The following is a 22,575-nucleotide window of genomic DNA, read 5'->3' as shown; positions in this document are numbered from 1 at the left end:
AAAAGAGAAAAAGAAATAAGAAAAAAGAAAAAAGAGAAAGAAAAAAAAGGGTGGGAAAATCAAACAAACGAAAAAACCCACGGGGGAGTATCTTCGGATTCTGTATACTTTAAGTCCCTTGACTTCCTCTGGATCTTGTCCGTCTAGCTGGTCTTCTGGGGGAGGGGCCTGTTGTGCTGATTTTCAGGTGTTAGCACTTGGGGGAGCTGCTCTGCCCCCTGCCTGGTGCGGGCTCAGTGGGGGTAGTTTACCCCGTGAGGCCCCGGGAGGAACAACCACTGTGATGGGGGCCAACTCTGCAGCCCTGGAGTCAGCTCCCACAATAACTAAGGAGCTCTCCATCTGCCAGGAGGGGCATGGGAGCCCCCGGGTTCCAGGGGTCACGAACATAGGAAATGGGGAGAGCGTGCCAAGGACCAAGGACAGAGCTCCGAAAATGGCTGGAGTGCCCCCCCCCCTCAGTGGTCCCGGGCGCAGCATGGAGGCAGCTCGGGCGGAGGCTCCGAGGGGAGGGGACTGCTTGGCCACGGGAACACCTCGGAGGCATCTTAGGCGGCAGCGCTGCACGGAGGGTCTTCTCGGCCCCAGGAGCATCTCAGGAGTGGCTCTGGCAGAAGCTCCATGGGGAGGAGGCTGTGCGGCCCCTGGAGCAGCTCCTGAGTGGTTTTCATGCTTTTATATCAGCCCAAGTGCATCAGAGCGCCCTTCTGTGATGTCACGCCATGCCTTGGCCAATTACGGAGGCTCTCGGGGTGGACTGGATCAGGTGGCCAATCACCATGTAGCTCAGGTGGGCGATGTCAGACGGCTTTCTCATTGACCCCCGATACCGTTGCCTAGAAACAATTTTAAACGGAAAACAGAGTAGGAGGGGGAAAGATGGTGGAACTGTAGGGTCCCCAAGTCACCTGTCCCCACTAAATTACCTAAATAACTTTCAAATCATCCTGAAAACCTACAAATTCGGCCTGAGATTTAAAGAAAGAACAGCTGGAATGCTACAGTGAGAAGAGTTCACTCTTCTATCACGGTAAGAAGACGGGGTTGGGGAAGAAATAATGAAACAAAAGGCATCCAAGTGGGAGGGGCCCCGTGAGGACCCGGGCTAAGGCCACGTCGAGTGTCCCCAGGACACGAAAGCCCCGTCGTAGAGAAGCAGGGGTTTCACCAATTTTCCCGGGAGTTGAGCAGGATCCCAGGAGGCGCCAGGATGCGCTCAACCTACCTGGGACAGTAACAGAGCACCAGCGCCCCAGCGAGAGCGGGCCCCACATCGCGCTGAGCTCCCTAAAGGGCTGCAGCGTGCATATGGCAGGGCTCTGGAGAAGCTTGAGGCGGCTCAGGCAGCGGCTCCACTGGGAGGGAGCTGCACGGGCCTGGGTGCAGATCGGAAACGGCTCAGGCAGGGGCTCCACACAGGGGGCTGCGCCGCCCTGGGACCTGCTCAGAATGCGCTGGGGCAGAGGCTCCACATGGAGGGGGCTGGGAGGCCTAGAGCACGATTCCAACAGCTCAGGCCTGGGAGCACAGTGCTCCAGGGACACAGCCCAAGATCCAGCGCCTCCCCCTCGACAGGCAGAAGTCAGGAAGGCTCAGGACAGCAAGGACACTCTTGCCGCCGGGTTGCCCCAAGCTGGGCAGATCAGCGGCCCCTGCCCCCAGAGCATCCAGGCTTCTGCAGACTGCAAGCTCCATAGCTACTGCGGGAGCTTACTCCAGGGCTCCAGAGCTGGCCGCCTCTACTGTTGTTGTTCCTCCTGGGGCCTCACAGGATAAACAACCCCCCCTGAGGCCCACAGTGGCCTCGAGGGATAAAGAGGTTAAAAACTGGGATCCCTGAGTGGCGCAGCGGTTTGGCGCCTGTCTTTGGCCCAGGGCGCGATCCTGGAGACCCGGGATCGAATCCCACCTCAGGCTCCCAGCATGGAGCCTGCTTCTCCCTCTGCCTGTGTCTCTGCCACTCTCTCTCTCTCTCTGTGTGACTATCATAAATAAATAAAAATTTATTAAAAAAAAAAAGAGGTTAAAAACCTTTCACTGAGCCCTGCACCAGGGAGGGGGCTGAGCAGCTCCCCCAAGTGCTAACACCGGAAAATCAGCACAACAGGCCTCTTCCACAGAAGACCAGCTAGACGGACAGGGGGAAAAACAAATTATTGACCAAGAAGCACTGGAAAGTTCCAGGGGAAGCCGAGGGATTTACAGTATAGAAAATGAGAGGATACTCCCCCTTGTTTTTTGTCTTTTGATTTTGGTTTGCGTACCCCCCCCCTTTTTATTTTATTTTATTCTCTTTTTTCCTTCTTTTCTTTTTTTCTTTTTACTCTTTTTTCTTCTTTCTTTTTCTTTTCTTCTTTCTCTTATTTTTCTCATTTTCCCAATACAACTTGTTTTTGGCCAATTTGCACTGAGTATAATGACTAGAAGGAAAAAATCACCTCAAATAAGAATCAGAAACAGCTCTCTCTCCCACAGAGTTACAGAATTTGAATTACAATTCAATGTCAGAAAGCCAATTCTGAAGCACAATTATAAAGCTACTGGTGGCTCTCAAAAAAACCGTGAATGATTCCAGAGACTTCATGACTGCAGAATTTAGATCTAATCAGGCCAAAATTAAAAATCAATTAAACGAGTGAGTGACATAGAAGACAAGTTGATGGCACGGAGGGGAACTGAGGGAAAAACGAGAAAACCACTAAAAGGTCAACAGGATAGTTTACTGGAAAAAATAGTAGCCTCAGAAAGGAAAATCTACGTTTAACTGGTGTTACTGAGTGTCTCAAAAACGGACAGAGGCCTAGAATACGTATTTGAACAAATCATAGCTGAATACTTCTCTAAATTTGGGAGGGAAACAGGCATTCAGACCTAGTAAATAGATAGTTCCCACCCCAATATCAATAAAAACTGCTCTACACCTGGCATTTAATAGGGAAACTTGCAAATTCGAAAGATAAAGAGAATTTCCTTAAAGCAGCAAAAGACAAGTAATCTCTAAATTTTGTGGGGAGAAGTATTAGCATAACAGGAGAACCCTCCACAGAGACCTGGAAGGCCAGAAAGGGCTGGCAGGATATATTCAGTGTCCTAAATGAGAAGAACATGCAGCCAAGAATACTGTATCCAACAAGGCTCTCATTTAGAATAGGAGAGATAAAGAGCTTCCAAGATAGGCAGAAACTGAAAGAATATGTGACCACAAAGCCAGCTGTGCAAGAAATACTAAGGGGGATGCTGTAATAGAGGAAGTTCAAGGGAACAATCCACAAAAACAGGGACTGAATAGGTATGCTGACAGTAAATATATATCTTTCAATAGTAACTCTGAGTATTAAAGTGTCTTGCTCTTAGACTACATTGAATGATAAAAATACACAAATCAATTTTATTCCAAATTAATATTCCTTAAGTTAAACCGTATCCATACTCCACAAATTTATAACGACAGATTTTTAAAACATGCTATATAATGTGCTAATGTAACCATTTCTTATAGGCCACTGAATGATAAATACATTCAAAAAAGAGAGCAAGGAGACTTTAAAAGATGAAAGACTGCAAATTTCTGTTTGAAAACTTTAAGCATATTACTTTAAGATATGCTCGTCTTCTAAAACATGTAAATTAGTTCAACTGTATAAATCAGTTAATATGCTATGCAAGGTAATCAAAAGAAGCCCCAGAGTAATACAAGAAAGTTATTAATAGGGGGGAGGAGCAAGATGGCGGAAGAGTAGGGTCTCCAAATCACCTGTCTCCACCAAATTACCTAGAAAACCTTCAAATTAAACTGAAAATCTATCAATTCGGCCTGAGATTTAAAGAGAGACCAGCTGGAATGCTACAGTGAGAAGAGTTCGCGCATCTATCAAGGTAGGAAGATGGGGAAAAAGAAATAAAGACACAAAAGGCCTCCAAGGGGGAGGGGCCGGGGCGAGTGTCCCCAGGACAGGAGAGCCCCGTCCCGGAGGAGCAGGAGCTGCACCGACCTCCCCGGGGGAAAGGGGCTCGCGGGGAGGTGGAGCAGGACCCAGGAGGGCGGGGATGCCCTCGGGCTCCCGGGGACACTGACAGACACCTGCGCCCCGGGAGAGCGCCCCGAGCTCCCTAAGGGCTGCAGCGCGCACGGCGGGACCCGGAGCAGCTCGGGGGGCTCGGGGGCGGCTCCGCGGAGGGGGCTGCGGGGCGGGAGCAGCTCGGGGGGCTCGGGGGCGGCTCCGCGGAGGGGGCTGCGGGGCGGGAGCAGCTCGGAGGGGCTCAGGCAGAGGAAGAGGCTCCGTGCAGAGGGGGCTGCGCGGTTCCAGGAGCAGCTCGGAGGGGCTCGGGCGGCGGCTCCGCGGAGGGGGCTGCGGGGCGGGAGCGCGAATCCAACAGCACAGGCTCCGGAGCACAGAGCACCGGGACACAGCCCAGGATCCGGCCTCCCCCGGGACAGGCAGAGGCCGGGAGGGCCCAGGACAGCAAGGAAGCTCCTGCCCCAGCTGAGCAGATCAGCGGCCCGCCCCGGAGCCTCCAGGCCCTGCAGACGGAGTTCCTGCCGGAGCTGAATCCAGGTTTCCAGAGCTGGCCCCGCCACTGGGGCTGTTCCTCCTGCAGCCTCATGGGGTAAACAACCCCCACTGAGCCCTGCACCAGGCAGGGGCACAGCAGCTCCCCCAACAGCTAACACCTGAAAATCAGTACAACAGGCCCCTCCCCCAGAACACCAGCTAGACTGACAACTTCCAGGAGAAGCCAAGGGACTTAAAGTACACAGAATCAGAAGATACTCCCCCGTGGTTCTTTTTGTTTTGTTTTGTTTTGCTTTTTGATTTGTTTCCTTCCCCCACCCCCTTTTTTTCTCCTTTTTTTTCTTTCTCTGTTTCTTCTTCTTTTTTTTTTTCGTTTTTTTTTTCCCTTTTTTTTTTGTCTTTCTCTTTTCTTTCCTTCTTTCTCTCCTCTCTTTTTCTCTTTTTCCCAATACAACTTGCTTTTGGCCACTCTGCACTGAGCAAAATGACTAGAAGGAAAACATCACCTCAAAAGAAAGAAACAGAAACAGTCCTCTCTCCCACAGAGTTACAAAATCTGGATTACAATTCAATGTCAGAAAGCCAATTCAGAAGCACTATTATACAGCTACTGGTGGCTCTAGAAAAAAGCATACAGGACTCAAGAGACTTCATGACTGCAGAATTTAGATCCAATAAGGCAGAAAGTAAAAATCAATTGAATGAGATGCAATCCAAACTAGAAGTCCTAACGACGAGGGTGAACGAGGTGGAAGAACGAGTGAGTGACATAGAAGACAAGTTGATAGCAAAGAGGGAAACTGAGGAAAAAAGAGACAAACAATTAAAAGACCATGAAGATAGATTAAGGGAAATAAACGACAGCCTGAGAAAGAAAAACCTACGTTTAATTGGGGTTCCCGAGGGCGCCGAAAGGGACAGAGGGCCAGAATATGTATTTGAAAAAATTCTAGCTGAAAACTTTCCTAATCTGGTAAGGGAAACAGGCATTCAGATCCAGGAAATAGAGAGATCCCCCCCTAAAATCAATAAAAACCGTTCAACACCTCGACATTTAATTGTGAAGCTTGCAAATTCCAAAGATAAAGAGAAGATCCTTAAAGCAGCAAGAGACAAGAAATCCCTGACTTTTATGGGTAGGAGTATTAGGGTAACAGCTGACCTCTCCACAGAGATCTGGCAGGCCAGAAAGGGCTGGCAGGATATATTCAGGGTCCTAAATGAGAAGAACATGCAACCAAGAATCCTTTATCCAGCAAGGCTCTCATTCAAAATGGAAGGAGAGATAAAGAGCTTCCAAGACAGGCAGCAACTAAAAGAATATGTGACCTCCAAACCAGCTCTGCAAGAAATTTTAAGGGGGACTCTTAAAATTCCCCTTTAAGAAGAAGTTCAGTGGAACAGTCCACAAAACCAAGGACTGAATAGATATCATGATGACACTAAACTCATATCTCTCAATAGTAACTCTGAATGTGAACAGGCTTAATGACCCCATCAAAAGGCACAGGGTTTCAGACTGGATAAAAAAGCAGGACCCATCTATTTGCTGTCTACAAGAGACTCATTTTAGACAGAAGGAAACCTACAGCCTGAAAATAAAAGGTTGGAGAACCATTTACCATTCGAATGGTCCTCAAAAGAAAGCAGGGGTAGCCATCCTTATATCAGATAAACTAAAATTTACCCCAAAGACTGTAGTGAGAGATGAAGAGGGACACTATATCATACTTAAAGGATCTATTCAACAAGAGGACTTAACAATCCTCAATATATATGCCCCGAATGTGGGAGCTGCCAAATATATAAATCAATTATTAACCAAAGTGAAGAAATACTTAGATAATAATACACTTATACTTGGTGACTTCCATCTAGCTCTTTCTATACTCAATAGGTCTTCTAAGCACAACATCTCCAAAGAAACGAGAGCTTTAACTGATACACTGGACCAGATGGATTTCACAGATATCTACAGAACTTTACATCCAAACTCAACTGAATACACATTCTTCTCAAGCGCACATGGAACTTTCTCCAGAAAGACCACATATTGGGTCACAAAACGGGTCTGAACCGATACCAAAAGATTGGGATTGTCCCCTGCATATTCTCAGACCACAATGCCTTGAAATTAGAACTAAATCACAACAAGAAGTTTGGGAGGACCTCAAAAACGTGAAGGTTAAGGACCATCCTGCTAAAAGATGAAAGGGTCAACCAGGAAATTAAGGAAGAATTAAAAAGATTCATGGAAACTAATGAGAATGAAGATACAACCGTTCAAAATCTTTGGGATGCAGCAAAAGCAGTCCTAAGGGGGAAATACATCACAATACAAGCATCCATTCAAAAACTGGAAAGAACTCAAATACAAAAGCTAACCTTACACCTAAAGGAGCTCGAGAGAAAACAGCAAATAGATCCTACACCCAAGAGAAGAAGGGAGTTAATAAAGATTCAAGCAGAACTCAATGAAATCAAGACCAGAAGAACTGTGGAACAGATCAACAGAACCAGGAGTTGGTTCTTTGAAAGAATTAATAAGATAGATAAACCATTAGCCAGCCTTATTAAAAAGAAGAGAGAGAAGACTCAAATTAATAAAATCATGAATGAGAAAGGAGAGATCACTACCAACACCAAGGAAATACAAACGATTTTAAAAACCTATTATGAACAGCTATACGCCAATAAATTAGGCAATCTAGAAGAAATGGACGCATTCCTCGAAAGCCACAAACTACCAAAACTGGAACAGGAGGAAATAGAAAACCTGAACAGGCCAATAACCAGGGAGGAAATTGAAGCAGTCATCAAAAACCTCCCAAGACACAAGAGTCCAGGGCCAGATGGCTTCCCAGGGGAATTTTATCAAACGTTTAAAGAAGAAACCATACCTATACTCCTAAAGCTGTTTGGAAAGATAGAAAGAGATGGAGTACTTCCAAATTCGTTCTATGAAGCCAGCATCACCTTAATTCCAAAACCAGACAAAGACCCCACCAAAAAGGAGAATTACAGACCAATATTCCTGATGAACATGGATGCAAAAATTCTCAACAAGATACTAGCCAATAGGATCCAACAGTACTTTAAGAAAATTATTCACCATGACCAAGTAGGATTTATGCCTGGGACACAAGGCTGGTTCAACACCCGTAAAACAATCAATGTGATTCATCATATCAGCAAGAGAAAAACCAAGAACCATATGATCCTCTCATTGGATGCAGAGAAAGCATTTGACAAAATACAGCATCCATTCCTGATCAAAACTCTTCAGAGAGTAGGGATAGAGGGAACATGCCTCGACATCTTAAAAGCCATCTATGAAAAGCCCACAGCAAATATCATTCTCAATGGGGAAGCACTGGGAGCCTTTCCCCTAAGATCAGGAACAAGACAGGGATGTCCACTCTCACCACTGCTGTTCAACATAGTACTGGAAGTGCTAGCCTCAGCAATCAGACAACAAAAAGAAATTAAAGGCATTCAAATTGGCAAAGAAGAAGTCAAACTCTCCCTCTTCGCCGATGACATGATACTCTACCTAGAAAACCCAAAAGCCTCCACTCCAAGATTGCTAGAACTCATACAGCAATTCGGTAGCATGGCAGGATACAAAATCAATGCCCAGAAGTCAGTGGCATTTCTATACACTAACAATGAGACTGAAGAAAGAGAAATTAAGGAGTCAATCCCATTTATAATTGCACCCAAAAGCATAAGATACCTAGGAATAAACCTAACCAAAGATGTAAAGGATCTATACCCTCAAAACTATAGAACACTTCTGAAAGAAATTGAGGAAGACACAAAGAGATGGAAAAATATTCCGTGCTCATGGATTGGCAGAATTAATATTGTGAAAATGTCAGTGTTACCCAGGGCAATATACACGTTTAATGCAATCCCTATCAAAATACCATGGACTTTCTTCAGAGAGTTAGAACAAATTATTTTAAGATTTGTGTGGAATCAGAAAAGACCCCCGAATAGCCAGGGGAATTTTAAAAAAGAAAAACATTTCTGGGGGCATCACAATGCCAGATTTCAGGTTGTACTACAAAGCTGTGGTCATCAAGACAGTGTGGTACTGGCACAAAAACAGACACATAGATCAGTGGAACAGAATAGAGAATCCAGAAGTGGACCCTGAACTTTATGGGCAACTAATATTCGATAAAGGAGGAAAGACTATCCATTGGAAGAAAGACAGTCTCTTCAATAAATGGTGCTGGGAAAATTGGACATCCACATGCAGAAGAATGAAACTAGACCACTCTCTTTCACCATACACAAAGATAAACTCAAAATGGATGAAAGATCTAAATGTGAGTCAAGATTCCATCAAAATCCTAGAGAAGAACACAGGCAACACCCTTTTTGAACTCGGCCATAGTAACTTCTTGCAAGATACATCCACGAAGGCAAAAGAAACAAAAGCAAAAATGAACTATTGGGACTTCATCAAGATAAGAAGCTTTTGCACAGCAAAGGATACAGTCAACAAAACTCAAAGACAACCTACAGAATGGGAGAAAATATTTGCAAATGAGCTATCAGATAAAGGGCTAGTTTCCAAGATCTATAAAGAACTTATTAAACTCAACAGCAAAGAGACAAACAATCCAATCATGAAATGGGCAAAAGACATGAACAGAAATCTCACAGAGGAAGACATAGACATGGCCAACACGCACATGAGAAAATGCTCTGCATCACTTGCCATCAGGGAAATACAAATCAAAACCACAATGAGATACCACCTCACACCAGTGAGAATGGGGAAAATTAACAAGGCAGGAAACAACAAATGTTGGAGAGGATGCGGAGAAAAGGGAACCCTCATACACTGTTGGTGGGAATGTGAACTGGTGCAGCCACTCTGGAAAACTGTGTGGAGGTTCCTCAAAGAGTTAATAATATACCTGCCCTATGACCCAGCAATTGCACTGTTGGGGATTTACCCCAAAGATACAAATGCAATGAAACGCCGGGACACCTGCACCCCGATGTTTATAGCAGCAATGGCCAGGATAGCCAAACTGTGGAAGGAGCCTCGGTGTCCAACGAAAGATGAATGGATGAAGAAGATGTGGTTTATGTATACAATGGAATATTTCTCAGCTATTAGAAATGACAAATACCCACCATTTGCTTCAACGTGGATGGAACTGGAGGGTATTATGCTGAGGGAAGTAAGTCAGTCGGAGAAGGACAAACATTGTAAGTTCTCATTCATTTGGGGAATATAAATAATAGTGAAAGAGAATATAAGGGAAGGGAGAAGAAATGTGTGGGAAATATCAGAAAGGGAGACAGAATGTAAAGATTGCTAACTCTGGGAAACGAACTAGGGGTGGTAGAAGGGGAGGATGGCGGGGGGTGGGAGTGAATGGGTGACGGGCACTGGGGGTTATTCTGTATGTTAGTAAATTGAACACCAATAAAAAATAAATTAGAAATAAAAAAAAGTTATTAATATATATTATAAGTATTATGTTTCCATTTATTATTTATTAGGTAATATAATAAGTTATGTTTCTATGATGCTGTATTTGTTTTAAAGTGGATATCTTTCAACTCTCAGATAAGAAAAACAAGGAGAAAAACAGTGTTTTTTTTACAATCATAAATCTAGTCAGAGATATTCTACTTGTAAATCTTTCTTATTTGTATTTCTATAGCCTATGGCTAAATGGATTTTTCACTTTTGGTTTAGACAATGTGGAAATAGGTCAGGTAACAGGACTTTCCCTTGTTAGATCTCCCATGTACGTCTGTACATAGGCTCAGAGTCAGATCATACACACACTTTCTGGAATAAAAAAATATGGATCCACTGAAGGATTCATAACTATTAGACCTGAGCTTCACCCAGAACATCTGTGCCCTCCTGGGAAAGTGTCCTTAACATAGTTCTGGTCCTAGTGCTTTCTTGCAAGCTGCAATTAGGAGGGCTGTCTTACTTCTACTAAAAATGCACATTCCAAAACGTAGCCTGTGGCAGCCTGAGGGATGATAACAGAGGATGAAAAGCAGACAGTGTACCTTGCTTGGAAGTGTGGCTTCTGCTTATTTGCTTACTCCAAGTCCTGGAACTTGCCAGCACCAGTCTTTAAATTCTGTTATTTCAGGGCACCTGGGTGGCTCAGTGTTTGAGCATATATCTGCCTTTGGCTCAGGTCGTGATCCCAGGGTCCAGGGTTGGAGTCCCACATCAAACTCCCCGCAGGGAGCCTATTTCTCCCTTTGCCCATGTCTCTGCCTCTCTCTCTGTATGTTTCTTATGAATAAATAAATAAAAACCTTTAAAAAAATGCCTCCTTTTGAAGTACCAAGCTCTTCTACAAAACAGTATATGAAAACTGGAAATTACAGAAAGTATGTTTCTGGCACTTGCATGAAAGAAACTTACAGAAATGTCCTTGAGGGAGAAAAAATTATCAGGGATATTAAATAATGAATTAAAAAAATGGGGATGAAACCTTGTATTCATGGCTCTTCGTGAAGATAAAACTGAAATGCATCTATATATTAATATAAAGCAATAACATAAAAAATAAACTGTTTAATATGATGGATGATGTTGCTTTGCTAAAGTCACTACAGGTGTTAGGTATACAGTAGAAGATGGAGCTCCTGACACTCTCTTCTAAGATTAGTTTAGACATGGAACTGTACAGAAATTGGGGTGAGGGTAGTAATGTATGAGACCCTTACAGTTGATTTCTGTTTGCTCTGGAGGCTGAGGGAATGGAAAGAAATTAACGTAAATGACAATTTCAGAGGAGATTCTGGGTTCCTGGCTGCATGTAAGGTATGTAAAAAGGAGGAATCTCAACTACTCTTAAATTTGAGAAACTTTTTTAACACATTTAAATCCTGGGCAAAAAGAGTGCTTTTGTTGTAGAGTTTCCAACAGTAAGAAGATCAGAGTGAGTCATGGCATAGGCTGAATGTTAGTTGATCCATTTAGGGCAACCTTTTCCCAACTGTGTTTTATAAAAGGCCAAAGCACAAAACAAAACAAGTGTTCTATTGGTTCATCCTGGTGTAAAGCTGACTATCAAATTATTTATCAACATTTATCTGATTTAGTGAATGAGCCTATTCAAGAAAGTCTAGTATTGGAAAAGAAATTATTTTTGTAGAAAGGCCATTCACTGACCTTTACCATTTTTGAGAAGTTTCCATTGACCTACTTCAACTACTTGGGGGCAGCAAGTTGACCCTCGACAGAATTTCTTACCATGAAATTAAACATATTATCCCCCAAAATGTGATTTGTGTGGTGAAGTTTAAAATCTGGGATTTATTTATGCTCCAGGATTTCACCCAGTTGCTCCAACAAAAAGTTTTCACTCAGTCTACCTCTAGTGTTTTGGGAAGGCAGATGACTTCTACTACATGGGGTGACTCAAGGGATATGTCCCTTTACTGTACTCTGCTTTAATTGAAGAAGGAACCTACGAAACATTTAAACTGCCAAGAGTTTCCTAGGAGACTGCCTTTCCTTCTGATATTGCGTCTAAATTGTCTGATTTGCATACAGCCTCCAAAGTAATATACAATTTTCTGGATTTAAAAAAGATATTCTTTCCTTTGGCTAAGAATATATACTATGAACTGAATTTTATCTCCCCTCCTCCCCTCCCTAATGAATATGTTGAAGCCCTAACCCTCAATGTCACTATATCTGGAGACAGGGCCTTATTGGAGGTAATGTTTAAATGTGATCATAAGGGTAAGACTCTGATCTTGATAGGATTGGTCCTTATAGGAAGAGACACCAGAGACCTTGCTCTTTCTCTGCCATATGAGGACAAGTGAGAAGACAGCCGTCAGCAAGCCGGGAAGAGCACTCTCACGCGAAACCCATCCTGCTGGACCTTGATCCTGGACTTCTAGCCTCCAGAACAGAGAAAATAAGTTTCTGCTGCTCACAGCACCAGTCTGCAGCCTGAGCTGAGTAATACAATAAGTTAGGGTATCAAGGGTAGGGTCCATGTTAGACTTGCTCATATTTTTTAAAAGATTTTTTCTATACATTCATTTGAGAGAGAGCAAGGAAGAGCAAAGAAAGGGGGGAAGTTCAGAGGGAGAGGGAGACACCGAGAGTCCAATGGACTCAGGGCTCGATCCCAGGACCCAGGGATCGTGTCTGAACCAGAGGGAGATGTTTAACTGACCTAGTCACCCAGGCATTCCTAGATTTGCTCATTTTTTAATCCCAGAGCATTTTCAGTGCCTATTAAATAGTAGGTGCTCAAAAAGTCTTTACTGAATAAACAAATCTATAATTGAATCCAAAATACAAAAGTTAGTCAACAGATAAGCATCTGAATTCTCTTTGAGTAGAACTGGTTTCAGATGCATTCTCTGGCTAGTTTATTAGATTGTATATGGGCAGCATGGACATTCAGTGTAGAGCCAATCCCAGGTTCTTCTTCCCTTTCTATCTGCCCCTTTACGTTTTTCCTCCATTTGACTATGTAGGTGTTCAGAGAATGCAGCTTGGGATCCAGACTGCCTGGGCCCAAGTCCTGGCTCTACCTCTCGTGACCTCAGGCAAGGTGGTTAACTACCCCATGTGCCAATAACAGCATGTGTAAAAATGGAGATAATTATAGTACCTATGAGGAGGTTGCTGTGGGAATTAAACTGATACATGTCATGCTTAGAAAACAAATAGTGAGCTCTCATCACTCATAGTTATCAATTATTCTTAAACCTACTTTAACCAGAGATCTAATATCTCCTTCCTTTTGTACCTTCAACCTCTATACTGGCTCCTTCCCAGCAACATTTATATATGAACAAATCTCCCGATTTAGAAGATAAAAAATTCTCCCTTGACCCTTTACCTCTCTTTGCCTACAGGCCAGTCCTTTCCCTCTGCTTTTACATTTTTTTAAAGATTTATTTATTTGAGAGAGAGAGAAAGACATGTGGATGGGGTGGGGTAGGGAAGAAGGGACAGAGGACAGGGGAGTGGGACAGACTTCCACTCAGCAGAGAGTCCTATGTGATGCTCCACATGGGGCTCAATCTCCCCACCCTCCCCTACCAGGAGATCATGACTTGAGCCGAAACCAGGAGCCAGAGGCTTAGTGGACAGAGCCACCCAGGTGCCCCCACAGCCACTTTTCAGACCAGTCACATATACCACCATCATCATTTTCCCAGGTTGCAACCCTCAGTATATTTCAGTTTCACATCTCAGATCCCTGCCTACACTTCCTCTTCCTGAATATCTTGGAATACAATGGTCATTGATTCTGTTCTTAATTTGCTTTAATTTCAAGCTCAATCTAATGATACTGAACACATCCTCCTTCTCTCTCTTCTGTTGTCTTCCAAACCACATTCTCTGGACCACCTGCTTATCTGACCATTTATCCCTGCATCTCTTGCAGACTTCCTCTTATCACTTGCTTTGGGAGGTCCTCAAGGCTCTGAGTCTACAGTCACTTCTCAGCCAACTGCATCTGCTTCTCTCCTTCTCCTTGCACAACCATCTAATCACCACACACCATCTGCTGGGTCTCTTACGTGTCTCTCAGATGTATTATGCTAGTCCATCTCCACCATCAATCCTGGCCCAGCCCAGCATCCATCTCTCACTTTTTTTAAAGATTTATTTATTTTTTGTTCATTCATTCATTCATTCATTCATCATGAGAGACATACAGAGAGAGGCACAGACACAGGCAGAGGGTGAAAGAGGCTCCCTGCAGCAAACCCGATGTGGGACTTGATCCAGGGACCCCGGGATCACAACCTGAGCCAAAGGCAGATGCTCAACCACTGAGCCACCCAGGTGCCCCTCTCACTTTTTTGTATAATAGCCCCATAGCTGGCTTTTTCTATTTCTCATCTTGTCCTCTCTCGGTTTCCTTTCAAAAATGCAAAGAGGATCAGTCCTTTGTCTGTTTGAACTCTCTAAGTAACTTGTCAACACCCTTAGGAAATGGTTCTCCTACTCTAATGTGCCAGGAAGGCTTCAGGACCTGCCTTTTGCCTACCTTTCTAGCTCAGCTCTCACTCACCCTGCTATACTACTCTCTTAATCTATACTCCATGGGCTTTGAGTTACTCAGTGTCTAATACTCACTCTTGCCAGGACCTTTAGCATCCTGGACCCTCTTTGTAGAGTTTTGCCACCATGTTCTTCAGTCTAGGTGGCAGTCTGTTATTTCTCCTCCAATAGCATCTTTCTCTGACATAAAATTTTGTTTTAAAATCTGTATCTTTGCTCCATGAGAAGAAGAATTATCTATGTCTCCTTTGGCTTTCAACACACAATACACATTTAAATATTTGTTGAACAGGTGAGTGAATTATCCCTCCTCAATTTTCCTTATGCTCATTTTTAATCCTTTGGTTCAATTGCTTTGCTCTGTATGATGGTAAATTTTATGTCTTAACTGGACGGAGGCAAGGATGCCTGAATATTTCATCAAATGTTCTGAATATTTCAGTGAAGATATTTCTGGCTGACATATAGTATATAAACATATATATTTAAAGATTTCATTTTATTCCTGAGAGACTCACAGAGAGACAAAGACATACACAGAGGGAGAAGCTCCCCCCTGCAGGGAGCCTGATGCAGAACTCGATTCCAGGATCCCGGGATCATGATCTGAGCAGATGCTCAGTGACTGAGCCACCCAAGTGCCCCGAGTTTAATATTTAAATCAATAGATGAGGTAAAACAGATTGTCCTTCCTAATGTGGGTGGGCCTCATGCAATCGCTGAAGTCCTGAATAGAACAAAAAGACTGACCATCTCTGAATAAAAGGAAATTATTCCTGCCTTATTGCCTTCTAGCTGGGACATTGGTATTTTCTTGCCTTCAGACTCCAATTGAAGCATCAGCTCTTCCTATCTTGAGCCTGCCAGTCTTGAATTGAAGGTGCACTATTGTTTCTCATGGTTCTTAGGTCTTTGGGCTCAGACTAGAACTTGCACCATTGGCCCTGCTGGGTCTCCAGCTTGTAGACTCACCCCACAGGTCTCAGGACTTGTCAGCTTCCATAATTGTATGAGCCAATTCCTTATAATAAGCCTCTCTCTTTGTATATCTCTATCTATCTCTGTATCTATCTATCACAATATCTGTCTACCTATACATATATATCTCCTATTGGTTCTGTTTCTCTGAAGAATCCTGACTAATACAATCTGTCAATAATATTTGGAGTTGGAAATATACCAAGAAGTGATCAGATACATAGATAATAAACATAAATGTTTACCACCTGTCACTAGCAGCAATTTTCTAAATATAACTAAGTTTGAATTTTGTTTTTCTTTTTTATTCAAAAATTGCCAAAATCCAGAAAGTCATCAGCAAAAAAACCAACAAAAATCAAGACAGGTATCAGTAAGCTGCAAACTGAGCAAGACAGTCTTTAGGGAAGTGTCATGTAGTAATACTTATACCACCAACTAGTTCATGTGCACGTCGGTTTTTTAAAATTCATATTTCCAAAATAACATTTCAAAGGGTACTTAGGGTCTATAAATAGCTTACAAATTTTAATCTATAATGTAGCTAAAATCTCTTATAGAGTTCTGCACCTGACAAAAGAAGTTGCTGAACAGATGAGGGAAGGAGAGGAGAGATTAAGCAAATTCCACCTAATTCTAGGCACGTGGTGAGTCTCGTGTATGTTCCATAAATTAATGTCCTGTGTGGCCATGTAGCCATGTGGCACATTCCTAATTCCTGCTTCCACTATTGAATTGTCTGACATGAAAGCTCAGATAAGTTCATCATCAACAACAAAATTTGAGTACGGCTCTGTGCTAGGTTCTTTCCTAACTGTGGAGAAAACATAAGAATGACAAATGCTCATTCTCAAAATGAGAGTAGGAAAATCAGAGGAATGAAGGAAATGAAGAGTGAATTCAATGGTCGATTCTCTGTTCTTCACTCAACTTGCCTTCATTTCTCCATCATTCACCTTCAAGCCAATTCATGGAGTATGGGAATAGCACAGATCCATGCCAATTATTTTTATACAAATGTGCATATACACAAAGTGATCATGGGCTTAACAGCAGTTTACAAGAGACTTGGGGTGTTTGGAGAAATAAAAGTTCAATTGAAACAATTGAAGTGGGGTTAACCTGGGATGCACAGTCAGTTGAACATCAGTCAGACTCTTGGTTTCAGTTCAGGTGGTGATCTCAGAATCTTGAGATCACAAGCCTGGCTCCATGCTCAGTGCAGAGTCTTCTTAGGACTCTCTCTTCCTCTCCCTTTGCCCCTCCCCTACCCCCAAGCTTGCTCCCTCTCTCAAATAAATAAATCTCCTTAAAAAAAAGAAAAGAAACAATTAAGTGGTCAGAGCTGCTAAAAAAGCTAATAGTTCTTAATGTTGTTCCCATTTGCAGAAATAAAGTGCCCTGATTGAAGTAGATAATAATTTTCTTTTTTTTTTTTTTAATTTTTTATTTATTTATTTATGATAGTCACAGAGAGAGAGAGAGAGAGAGAGGCAGAGACACAGGCAGAGGGAGAAGCAGGCTCCATGCACCGGGAGCCCGATGTGGGATTCGATCCCGGGTCTCCAGGATCACGCCCTGGGCCAAAGGCAGGCACCAAACCGCTGCGCCACCCAGGGATCCCGATAATAATTTTCTAATTGTACACTTTATTATCTATTGCTGAAAGATCTTGGATATTTCACCTGGAGTAAAACAATTAAGACACACTTGGAAACTTTCTTCAAACCTTTGGTCCTCTTTCTATGGGTGAAAACTTGGGAAAAGTGTGAAAATTACAGATATCTCTTACTGTTAAGAACTTTCTAGCAACTAAAACAATAGAACAAAGAAATGATACTGACTCAGCTCTCTTGGCCTGCGAGAGCTGAGTAAGTATCATAATCTCATTGGATGTGATCAAGAAGAGAGTGGACGACACCTGTAAAAGAGGATCTAGAAAGAATTATTCTACTGTCTGGAAGTTAAATTAGATGACCTTTAGTTCTCTCCTCAAATTCTGAAACTCCATGGTTTTATTTATTTTTATTTCCCTAAGATTTAATTTTTTTTAAATTAATCTCTACACCCAATGTGGGGCTCGAACTTACAACCCCAGATCAAGAGTCACATGCTCTACCAACTAAGCCAGCCGGGTGCCCCTGAAATACCATAATTTTAGGTTTTAGTAAGTTGTGGACTGTTTACTTGTACATTTGTAGAGACTTTAAAAGCACATTATTAAAACTTTTATAGTATGTCCAATCACATCATTACACATGCAAAAAAAAAAAACCCTCAGAAAATTTGCTGAATAAATGTTAACATAATAAAGTACACATTTTGATACCTCACCAAACTAAGGGTGTACAGTATTTCATGAACTCAACATTTTCTTTTAATTCAAATCTTACATGATATAAAGACCTAGAAAAACATTGGTAATCTGAATTATTTTACATAGAAAGATAATCCATGGGCTCTCTAAAGCTACTGAATACTATCCTTTTCATTATATCTCCTATTAATGCCTTTATTATTCTTTTGTTCTGTTTTGTTTGTTGAAAATATCCTCATTACAAGTAAGAACAATGATAAATTTTGTTAAATATTTGCTTTTGAGTACTTAGGATCTGAGTACTTGCTCTGATGTACTCCAGGGAATTTTCTTATTTATTTATCTTCCTGTCCATTCATTGTTTCTAATAAAAGGTTAAGACTAAAATAGTTCTCCCTCAGAAATGTACAACAGCATATTTAATTTTGCTTTAGTATCTAAAAGTTAGTGGGTAATCAAAATGAGATGATGTAAACTTTCTGCATATTCTTCTCAATACCATTTTTCTCCAACAACAACTACCTTTCAAATATTTAAAGTTCTGAATCTGAGATCCTGTGAAACAAGTCTTATTTTCATCATGGATCTTAATAATATGTTAATAAAGTATCTCAGATATAACTGTCTGTTGGAATCCCATCAAAAGTGGAGCTAGCTTTCCCTTTAATATATAATTCTCTTCTTCTGATTGGCATCTTTCATCCTTCCTGGCTAGCTACTTGCTTCTGTGACACCTGTGGCCTCTCAATTCCTTTCTTAATGCAGCTGTTAGGCCTGCCAGAGGAAACTATCAGGAAAGTCCCCCAGTTGACATTCTGTAGGTAGCCCTGAGAAGCAACCAAAGGCTTTTCCTGGGTCCAGCCACATTGAGACTCCAGCAACCCAAGCAGGGTCCTTACCATTTAACCTTCAACTCCTCTATCTACAGCCAATGTTTCTTTTTTCCTCTTTCTTTGAAATAATGTCAATTACTCTCAAAGTTCTCAAAGCCTTGCTGCTTAGACTCAGTGAATGAAGGCATCATTTGGAAAGATGTAAGACCATACGTATCATGATAAAAGAATGAAACACTGATTTTTTAATGACAAGAAAAGAGTGTCTTATAAAACGTTTCATTCCAATACACAAGCAATGTATTAAGCAATACATTAGCAATGTGCAATACACAAGATATGTTAGCTCCTGAAAGCCTTGAAAAAAGCCTTTTCCTTCACTGACAGAGAGTGGGTTTTATCAGCTCAGCTGTTGACAGCTTTCCCCTCATTCAGTCTTTGCATGAAAAACATAATTAATACTGCCTTGAATAGTCCAAGCTGAGTTGAGAAACCATCTGTCAGAGATGTCATGTAAGTAATTCCTGCCTGGGATGGAACTGGATGTTAACCAGTTTAACCAGCTTTCTTTCAAACCTGGACTCTCCTTAACCATGGTAAAAATTCATTTTTTCCAAATGGGAAAGTTGGTCCATGTGATGTTTGCATTCTAATGGAGTCATTATAAGACGAAAATCAAATCTTTCTGTATGTCAAAGACCAGTCCCTCACTCCCACCCTTTCTTTCTTTCTCTTTCCCTCTAAGGGCTACCTAAAAATAGACCATTTCTGCAAAGAGAATTTAAAATTAAGGGGAAAAGTCTCTAAATTTATGTTCTCTTTATATTAAGAGAAAAAGTCTCAAGGGAAAAATTCGGTGCACTCATCCCAGTTTAATTTACAATTGGGTTGCTAGTGTCTAGAAGCCACTGCCTCTGTGATGGTTTCATACCTCAATGTTAAAAATCAGAATGAGACAAATTCTAATGAATAGAAGTCCACACAAACAATTGCTGCTTTTGTTGGTTCCTCTGGTACCAAGTCTAAGAATAGAAAGAAAATAAAAAACCTGGCAACACAACAACATCATCTTTTACAGCCATCTTTCTCTTCAGCATAAACTGAGGCATGTGTTTGATGGAGGGAGGGAAAGAGTGTTTCTTTTATTTCCCCTCAGTAAAGGAGCTTAGTTCCATTAAACAATGTTGGAAAACATATTGGAGATAGTATATTTAAAATTAATTTAAAATCTAAAGTGTTTTTAATGCCTTTTAATATAAACAAAAATTGATTTTATTAAAATGCTTTCAGATATTACAATACAATGATTTATTTATCACTCCAAGTCTGTAGCATGACTATAACTTCCTTTCTAAGTATATTGATTTTTAAGTGTATTATGGAAGTGGAAAAAGAACCAAAACAGTCTACCAAAATTCTTCACCAGCCCTCTTAAATAGAACCAGGTCCATTATGTCAATGGAGTCTATTTCAAAACAGTATGGGAAAATTAGTTTTTCAAAAGGATAGGATTAACCAGTTAGAAACATTCATTAAATAAACAAAGGACAGGTCATACTTTTCTAAGTTGTGTTTTGCTGAGTTGAAACATGAAATGTCAAATATTGATAAAATATTCAAAGTTAAGTACACCAAAATGTCTGAAATATTGATATGGATTATCAACCTTTTCGAGTCTTTGCAGAACCTAAAAATGTCCTTGTTAACATGAGAAACTTAAAAGATCATATTTATCTGTAGATACAGTGCCCAGATAGAATTGATTTAAAATTTAAGCACCTTTAGAAGAAATTGCAGTGTTGTTGAAGTTAAACATAGAGCAAAAATCATACTTGTTACTTTTCTTCCATGTTTTCTGTTCAGGACTCCTTAGACTTTAAGGTATTTAATCCAACTCAGAATAAATGTTGGTTGCAAAAAATTTAATTTTAACTTTTGGGGCATTTAGCTCTCACAATTGATGATCCTTCCAAATGCTAGTAACAATAATTATGTATTTTTCCTAGCTTGTGATATAAGGTATCATGCCTCTTGGTGTATTATTCTTCGATCAAGATTGCCTAACTTCAAATGAAGAACTCCACTTCAGAGCTCTGCTTATATATAAGACTATTACCTGAGGAATTATTACTAGGCTGATTTTCAGTTATGTGTCCTGGTATTAATAAATCCTTGTTATTTCCCATGGAATAGAGTGTTTTGTTACTAGTGCCTGGTTTTTAGACATCTACACTTGCATTTGTGATAGTGAAAGGGAAGAGCAATACAAACTGTAAGGTGAAATCCGTTAGAAGATCCAAAATCATTGCGGTCAGTAGACAGAGGCATGACAGTGTTGCTGTTAAGAACAGACCCTGGAGTACAGAGTACTTGGATTCAGGTCTAAATAGCTGTATGACTTGGGCAGTTACTTAACCTCTTCCGGCTACAGTTTCATTGTCTTGGTTGTAAAAGGAGGGTTGCTAGAGGTTTAAGTAAAATCTGTGGGTTTGTATCTGTATGTATCTGTATACATATGTATATATATCTACAATTAAGAGATATAGATCATATTTTATATGCATTACTTTGTATATGGATATATATTAAGATTATATATATCTACTTAAGATATATAAATGATACTCATTTAAATATATACATGGATATATACATATATTCACTTCAGATTTTATGTAGTAATAGAGGCTCATTTTTTTATCAGGTGGTGTTCCTTAAATATAACTATTATATTGGCTTGTCACTTCTATGTCTGAACTGCTAATGAGGTTAACAAAATTGATGATCCTGATGATTCTTGCCATGTTTTTTCTTTCAAGTTTCAGTTTATAGCAAAATGTCAATTAAGAAATTGAGGTAAACACATAACAAGAAGTCTTAGAGCAAGGTGCTGAGTTCATAGACAGGATAATCACTTCCGGAATACATACGGATGAAGTCTTTGTAGAACTAGAAGAGGGGCTTTTAATGGACTTTTGTTTTAGAGATGATGGATGAAGTTTATTCTAATGAATATCCAGCCTGATGAGGACCCTCCTAGCAACTGCCTCTCAATGCCTAGTACTAAACAGTAGCTTTCCGAGTTAAGTATAACTTCCTATAAACCAAACACTAATACCTGAGCTTCATAAGGACAGATTTTGTTTGTGTTGGGTCATTGCTGCTGTATCTGCAGAATTTAGGCAAATGCCTTGCAAATAATGGGTGCACAGTAATTATTTCTTGAATGAACTGAATGGATGGAAAACTTGTTTTTTTCTTTAAAATAGGATTAACATTAAAAGCAAAAACAAACAAACAAAAGTAGCAGGCTTTCCTACTTTCCTGACAGATTCTGAACCTAGGACCGCTGGTAAGCAGGTAAGCAGGGATGAGGAGCATCATATGAAGGATGTAAGTGCAAACATGTACATTTAGCAAGTATCCTAGAAGTCAAGGATTTGGTTAAGCATTCACAGGAATGTGTGGTGTGGTGCCACACCTAAACTCAGATTCCTGTGCAATGGGTCACATTCATATTACAATATTGCTTAGCAATCTGACTAACTTTAGTGTCTATACTATACTTTTATCTGGCCAATGTTTTCAGAAATCCTTTACCTATGACCAAGTTTCATAAGTGACACTTTAACTTTCTGCAAACATTGGTTTGCTACTAAGCTTGACTAGCTAAAGTAATCAGTTTGACATGACCCATTCCACAGGTGGGGTTGATTATATTGCATTATTTATAATTTAGCTCACAACCTCAGATAGTGGATTAAAACAACATTCTCAAAATTATTCCCAACAATCATCTAAATACATATTTGTTTTTACTGCCATAGCAAATATTTTTTGAAACCAGAAAGAAGTCCCCTTTCATAGCATAGACAAGCTAATAAT

At 41.1% G+C, this 22,575-nt stretch overlaps 1 long non-coding RNA gene across 2 annotated transcripts; it reads left to right on the top strand.

Moving 5' to 3' along the window:
- The first annotated feature begins 805 nt into the window (after positions 1 to 805).
- On the top strand, positions 806 to 20,869 carry LOC119864938. 2 transcript variants are annotated; one of them, XR_005375401.1, is made up of 4 exons: positions 806 to 1,030; positions 12,304 to 12,492; positions 16,101 to 16,187; positions 20,697 to 20,869. It is a non-coding gene; the product is annotated as an uncharacterized LOC119864938 (long non-coding RNA). The 2 variants fall into 2 exon arrangements; XR_005375402.1 differs by lacking the exon at positions 806 to 1,030 and adding an exon at positions 11,267 to 11,340.
- The last annotated feature ends 1,706 nt before the right edge of the window (positions 20,870 to 22,575 follow it).

This window comes from Canis lupus, chromosome 21 (genome assembly GCF_011100685.1).
Source record: "Canis lupus familiaris isolate Mischka breed German Shepherd chromosome 21, alternate assembly UU_Cfam_GSD_1.0, whole genome shotgun sequence".
Taxonomy (NCBI): Eukaryota; Metazoa; Chordata; class Mammalia; order Carnivora; family Canidae; genus Canis; species Canis lupus.
Note: the sequence above shows the minus strand (reverse complement) of the source record. Positions and strands in the feature narration are given on the sequence as shown.